Source organism: Bidens hawaiensis, unplaced genomic scaffold, assembly GCF_021521415.1.
Source record: "Bidens hawaiensis isolate Kalapana, Puna unplaced genomic scaffold, B.hawaiensis_p1.1 tig00023811_1, whole genome shotgun sequence".
Taxonomy (NCBI): domain Eukaryota; kingdom Viridiplantae; phylum Streptophyta; class Magnoliopsida; order Asterales; family Asteraceae; genus Bidens; species Bidens hawaiensis.
Genome location: NW_027493741.1, coordinates 7,902 through 15,504, shown reverse-complemented (window position 1 = coordinate 15,504; position 7,603 = coordinate 7,902). Strand labels below are relative to the sequence as shown.

At 33.1% G+C, this 7,603-nt stretch overlaps 1 pseudogene across 1 annotated transcript; it reads right to left on the bottom strand.

The window, feature by feature from the left end:
• Window positions 1-1,972: 1,972 nt before the first annotated feature.
• Window positions 1,973-4,017, bottom strand: LOC143568104 (uncharacterized; annotated as a pseudogene). The gene is made up of 2 exons (XR_013141522.1): window positions 3,135-4,017; window positions 1,973-2,397 (listed from the first exon to the last, which is right to left on the bottom strand). The product of XR_013141522.1 is annotated as an uncharacterized LOC143568104 (transcript).
• Window positions 4,018-7,603: the final 3,586 nt, after the last annotated feature.

Below are 7,603 nucleotides of genomic sequence, written 5' to 3'. Positions count from 1 at the left end.
ATTAAATAAATGTTAATTGTAGACTTTACATATAAATAAAGTTTTTTTTGTACTTTTGGCAAATTTTTACCTCCCATAACTCGAAGCCCTAACCATCTCACGTTCTCAGGTAAGAAACCCTTTGAGAAAACCTTCAGGACCAACCCGCCAGAGCGGTGATCATATATAAACAGAGATTACATAATATGAACCTTTTTTAAAAAAAAACTATTTTTTTATAGGATTTTGTATGCAATCTTTTACAAAATATATCATTATCTATAATAGGTATTAGTGAATGATATTCGAACTAGAATAAGCAAAATCGAAGCTAATGTTGTTTAATTGTCCAATTCTTTAATTTTGTTGCACGTTATGAAGGAGACTTGGATCAAACATGAAGCATATGAGTAAATGTTGTGTTGTAAATGTTAGGGCCCAGGCTCTAATAGCGATCTGGTTACTTGACACTCTTTTTCTCGATTGTTAGCGATATTCCAAGAACGTTTTGAGACATGACGTGACCAAGACTTCAAGTAGAAGCGTCTAAAGTTGATTCTTACACGCTTTTGTTTGTGCACTTTGTCAAGGGAACACTTTTCAAGGATGTGGATTCGATATGTTCCTTTGGGCAAGGGGATCACTAATGTGTTATCTTTTAACCTGTGACAAAGACCGCAATCAAGATTTTCTTTTCTAGTCTCACTCGTGGTGATATACCCCTTTCCTTATTAATAAAAACTCTTGATCAATTTGGTGTTCTTTTGTACGAAAAGTCTTGTCATGGGTTTCCTTCGACCTTAACTCGTAGAATGAGTCTCTCCTTAAGAGGACCCGTGGATTCTCAAGTCGTGGACTGACCTAGTTCAGATAAACTTTTATCATAGTTTTTAAAACAATTTGTACATTATTTTATATCCATTAATGTCATGTGGTGAAGTTAATATTCTTGTATATGGGGACATCAAATATTAAGCTATAAATGAAAACTTATCATATCTTGTTCACATTACTTTACTTAATCTAGTTCTTGTTAAAACGAACGTAAAAAATCATAAAAAGACCTTTGATCAAGTGGTATAAAAAAAAACTTGTAAGACATCATGATTGTTTTCCTTTTATCCAATCGAAGGACGCGTTATAACGTGTGACCACATGTTTCGGTACAATTCAATTTCAATAATTTGTGACCGGTCCACATCTACTATGGCTGAAATGGAATGACTTGTTATAGCTAAGAAACATGCATGTATTTATGTTTAGCCATTGATGTTCTCTTACCATTTTGTCCATTTCATCAATTTCTAAAATGATATTCCTATATGCCGACATTTTGTTTTATGCTATATATATTTATAACAATTTAATCGAATATTTAATATTATATTAAAGTGTCTGATATGTTGGAATTAACTGGATCAAACAACATAAACAACACTGATAATTTTATTATACTATTATTATTAAGAGTCGAATGAGTTGTTTTGATTTTTTTGGGTGCCGTGGTGTTGTAGCCTAATATATATATATATATATATATATATATATATATATATATATCACATACATAATAATATAATAATAATATCTACACACAACCAACGGCGACAGATTCCTCCCCCCCCCCAACAATAGCCCCACATTTCGCCCGGGGGCGGTATGCTCGCCCTCATCACCTCAAATTCACCGGAAATTCCCGCCCACCACAGGTGGCCTAAAGAAAGTGACAGGTGCCCATTATTAAAAATAAATAAAATATTGCGTGTATCATACCAAAAAAAAGGGAAAAAAAAAATCCTGAATGTCCCATAAAATAATGGTATAATATGTGACCCCGTGACAGTTTTGTATGTTAAAAGGTACTTTTAAAGATTTGTCATGTATGTAAACGTTACAAACCACATGTAAAATTTCTAATTTGTAACATCTAATAAAAATATATCATACTATAATATATAAGACAACAGTTTATGTAACATGCACATATAGAAACTTTAATTAACTGATGTTACATTACATACTTAAAAAGATTACAGACTTATGCAATCTCCTAAACACATACCGGAACATTAACCGAAATAACTACCGACTAGCGGTTAGTTATTTTTTTAAAGACAAATTTCTTTTACTTTCCGAGACTCAATCTCAATGCATTTGATGTTTAACTAATAATTTTATCAGCAAGCCTTAAGTGGCTTTCCACACAAACAATCATTATACATAAACGAAGACGCTTCCAAGTGATCGAACCATGTTGCGGCTGGAATCGCACCATCATGAAGTAAGATTCTGGACCGAACACGTCCGGTATGTTGCCTTCGATTGCGTTTCTACTTAAATTTATGATGCTTATTCGAGAGTTTATTAACGTTGTTGGGAGTTTACTGGAGAGCATGTTTCCATCGAGGTTTAGTGTACCTGTTAGACACAATGTAATTAGAACAAATGTTATAAGTAGACTAATGCAATACAACAATAGATGGGTGTGTATGGGTCGGTTTGGTTCGGTATCAGGCTATAACTGAACCAAAAATCGGAATTATGGTCTTTGAGATTTTAAAAACAGTTCGGTTTCAGTTTGGTTTCTTTGGTTTTTAGTTGGGTTTCGTTTGGTCTCGGCTTCTTCAACTTTTGGCATTTGGATTTAAAAACTTTTAGAAAAAAAATTGGAAAAAATAATGAATTTAGATATAAATATTTCTGTTAGTCTATATATAATCGGAATTATGGTCTTTGAGATTTTAAAAACAGTTTGGTTTCTTCGGTTTTTAGTTTGGTTCAGTTCGGTCTCGGCTTCTTCAACTTTTGACATTCAGGTTTGAAAATTTCGAGAAAAATTTTTGGAAAAAATAATGAATTTAAATATAAATATTTATTTTACTCTATATTTCATTATAATACTAAAATACTTGGTCAAATAATTATATTATTATGAATTACCTGAAATTCAAAATAAATAAAGAAAATCTACAAGTTCGGTTCGGTTATATTTACACGCAAAACCGAAACCAAACTTGAAAAATAATAATAAAAAAATAAAACTATTTTGTCGGTTTTTGTTTCAGTTCGATTATATATGATTGGTTTTTCGGTTTCATGCACGCCCGTGCTGAAAAAATACCTTTATTTACACACACTTAAGAGTTTAACTGTACCTAACACCGACATTTTCCCGAGCGAGTCCGGAATCGGTCCGGAGAGCCGATTCAACGACAAATCCAGATCCGAGAGACGGTAAATATATGAAATCGTCTCTGGTATAGGTCCGTAAATTCGGTTACCGCTAAGCAACGCGCGGCTCATCATCCGCAGCTTCCCAAAGTTTCGCGGAATTGTCCCCGAAATCATATTGTTCCTTAAATCTAAATGCTTCAATGAAGACAAATCGGCTAAAGACCGCGGTATTCGACCGGTTAATTTGTTATCCGCGAGGTTAAGAACCGTTAGACGGCTAAGTTTGCCGATATCGAACGGATCTCACCCGATATTTGGTTCCCGATGAGGTCGAAAATGCGTAAATTCGGCAACGACGAAATGCATGACGGAATAATACCCGAAACGCCCTTCCAATCGGCTATAATTATGCTGGATAGTTAGTCCAGCTTGCATATAGAAGGCGAGATCGAACCGGTCATGTAACCGGTTCGATGCGCCTTTTGGAAGATTGGATCTTCGGACTCCCCTCGAAGATTTATGTCCGCGACACGTTTGGTTATCGTGTCGCAGGTGATGCCGTACCATTTGTTACAGCAGTCAACTCCTGTCCAGGAGTCAAAGATCTTCAAAGCTGGCTCTTGTAAGCCAGCTTTGAAGGCTAGTAATGCTGCTCTGTCTAACGGTGAACAAGCGGTCACCGTCAGACAGACGGTGAGTGATAACGCTGCGGCGATTATCCACACCATGGTAGTCATTTTTTTTTCTCTTTTTGAGTGTTTTGAGTTTTAGTAGTTAATACACTTGTTTACATACATATGTATATATATGCATGTTTTTTATGTGTAGAAACGACAAGGTACGTGCATGTGGGGTGGAGTGTGAGAGTTTCAGATATTATGTGGATATGGATTTATTTATTAAGATTTGATTTTAAAAAGAAATAAATGTAAAGGGAGGATACAAACAAATCTATTTTATGTAAGATTGTGACAAATAAGAATTAAAATGTACTTAAAAATTAACAATAATTATTCAAATTGCTTTAAAACAAATACATAGTTTAACCTGGGAATATGAGCAGTTAGGCTACGTGTATCGGAGGGGTTATAAAATGAGACGTGTTACGTCATGTGATGCACAGTCAGTAAATGGTGGGTTTTTGTATTTGTGATGTAATTGTGTTGTAACCCAATGTATAATATTATAAACGAAAACATAAAAATCCTACGTGTCGTGATGTGGTCGCTCCCCCTTTTTTTGGAGTCACCAGATTTGCTTTATTTTTAAATTGAGGCTTCTCATCATTTGACCCGAATTCATGGGTATGGGTCCTACTAAACCCAGATATTCCTTAAACGGGTTATAACATCCCATTAAATTAAAAATTATTCTCACCAAATTATTGATGTAAAAATCCTATAAAATAGGATATACTAAAAATTAATATCTTATTTATTTTAAAAAATATATATATTTTATTTATATTAAAAAACCATTTTGATAGTAAAAAAAATAAACGGGTCTTGGGTCTCATCAAACCATAAGTGTATTATTAACTTTCATAAATATTACTTATAATTAATAACCAATTTTATAGTAAAAGAAATAAACGGGTCTTAATTGGGTCTCATCAAAACCATATAGTTTTTAAACCGGGTTATAACATCTCATTTATTTGTCAAACAATTTATCATCAAAGCATAAATATTATTAACTTTCATACAATAAAAAAAATATAAATGTAAAAAATAAATAAATATTAGAACAAATAATATAAACAACCCCCGTAATACGGGGGATAAAAACTAGTATATATATATATATAACCAAACAATTATAATAATAATAAAACCAAAGTGAAGCAGAGCGAGTAATATTCATCGTCCCCTTTATCGCCTGGGGGGCGGTGTTAAAAAAAATCGCCCCTAGTTGCCGATCTTTGTCGCACACTACACCCAACCTTAGGACGTATTAAACTCATGAGTCAAAATGGATTCGAGTTAATACGGGTTTTAAACAAAATAAGCTTGGATAAAAGTGTTAGTTTAGCCTGGTTAAACGGGTTATGTCAAGATAAAGTTGGTTGAAAATGAAATAAAGTGTGTTAGAAAAAAAGCATTAAAATATGCTTACATTTTGTAGTCTTGTTACCTATTATCTAGTTTGAGTAAACTACTTGAATTAACTTGGTTCATTTGAGATGACCAAATGCAATCTATATAAGCAAATTTAATTAAATAAATATTAAAAATTAATTCATATATTTGTTGTGTCAGGTTAAAAAAAAATACAATGGTTAAAACTTTAATTTTGAACTAATGATTTTGAGTTTTGAATTTTGATCATGATTAATATTATCTAGGGTTTGGATCAAATACAAATGAAATTAACGTGCTAAACATAAGAATCAAGTAGAGTAATTATATATATGCAATAACTATATGATGTAATTACATAATTACTCTACTTGTGTATATAAGAACTATACTTGATTTTCACGTTTAGCACGTTAATTTCATTTATCCTTTAACTTTCTCCTATTAACTAACTTGTAATATTATTTGTTTTTAAAGATGACCATATGACACGTAAATAAACCATCTTAAGTCACATGTTATGATAATCAACCATGACATTCAAAATCATCATTCAAGTATACAAAGAATACAAAGAATCAGATGTCAATGAAACTACATCAACTAATCAACTTACTTGTATAGATGCCCAAAGTTTTATAACCTAAATTGTTACCAGAGAATCAAATCAAGCAGAGAGGATAAAGAACTAATAATGGAGTAACATGAGTAAGAGAACACGAGTGTGGTTCAAAACAACCCATTTCATGAATAGTGAAAAGTGTGAGTGGGGTAAATGTTAGTTTTTGATATATATAATTTGGACCACTCTGCTAGTAGTATTAAAAAATATATCTTTAGTTTCAAAATACTCTTAAAAATAAAAATTTTCCTTAAAATACTTTTATTCAATTTCAATAGTATGTTTGTTAAGTCTTTATAGTTTAATGAGAACAATTATATTTGCAAATCGATTAAGTTTCAAGTTTCAACCAAGAAATCTACAAACTATAGGAGTTTTATTGACGACAAAACAACAGCGGGGGACATATTTTGGTGAACATGTGTGAATACTTCACTCACATACATCTATATATTGCTCACGAATCACCGATAATAACTAATGGTCAAGCAGAAGCCGATTCAAATAAAGAACAGGTTCAGAGAGATAAAAGTCATGGAGTTTTTTGAATCTATTATAAAGTTAAACTTGGGAGAGTTGGAGTTCTTTTGATTTGTAATTAGAAGCTTTTGGAATGTAATCGGGTGGGACGTCGTGTATTTGGGCGGCCTTGTAGTTGGATGGTGCGGTTAGCATCTTGCTAGACTTGCTTTAAATATGGTAAATAAAATTTCTTTGCTGGTTGGTAAAAAAATAAAAAAAAAAACTTAAAAAACTAGCAATCCCGTTAGCAGAAATGATTAATTATAGTTCTACCTGCCGAAACCAATAACTAACAATAGATCATAGGTATATTCTCTTTTCGTTAAAAGGCACTCACGCTCGCGATCGCAAACATCACTAGCAACCTGGCCCGCCGCCAATTTCAGGGAAACCCAACATCCGAATGTTTGCTATGGTAAAACACATGACTTGTGCATAACAATTTTTCGCTAACGAGACTTGAACCAGCTACTCTTTGGATAACAATAAAACAGTTTAATATATTAAAAGTTAAAAAAGTGTGTCTTGTTGCCTCACTAATTACACATAGAATCATGATTACAACTATAAATCAAACCACATTATTCATAATTTTATAACTTACAAGAACTTATAATATGATCATTTTGAACCTATAGGCTATAGGTAGAGGTGTACAAAAAACCCGAATCCGAAACCGGACCCGAAATAAAAACTCGAAACCGGTTTTTTTAATACCCGGGATTTTAATACACGAACTCGTACCTGACCCTACCCATAGGGTACGGATAAGGTATGCATTTCAGTACTAAAACCCGAACCGGACCCTATTTGTACCCGGTTATACCCAAAAACCCAAACCGGTTCCATACCGGAACCGGGTTTTTCTAATATCCGAGACCAGGTATTACAAATACCCGATGTATACTTGAAAAATACCTTAAAAATACACTAGAAATTGCAACCTTTTAAAAAATCCAATATATACCCGGAAAAAAGTCTGATAAAACCCACAAATAGGGTTTTTTCAATACTCAAAAATAGGGTAGTCAAATACCCGGTTATTTACCCGACCCGAACCCGATGCATAGGGTATGGTTTTAGAGGCAATATCCGTACCCGAACCCGACCCGATTTTTACCAATACCTGATTTTCCAATACCCGGTCATACCTGAACACGGGTATTTGAAAAACATGATTTGTGCACCTCTAGCTATAGGTATTAAGTTATTAATTATTAAGGTATGT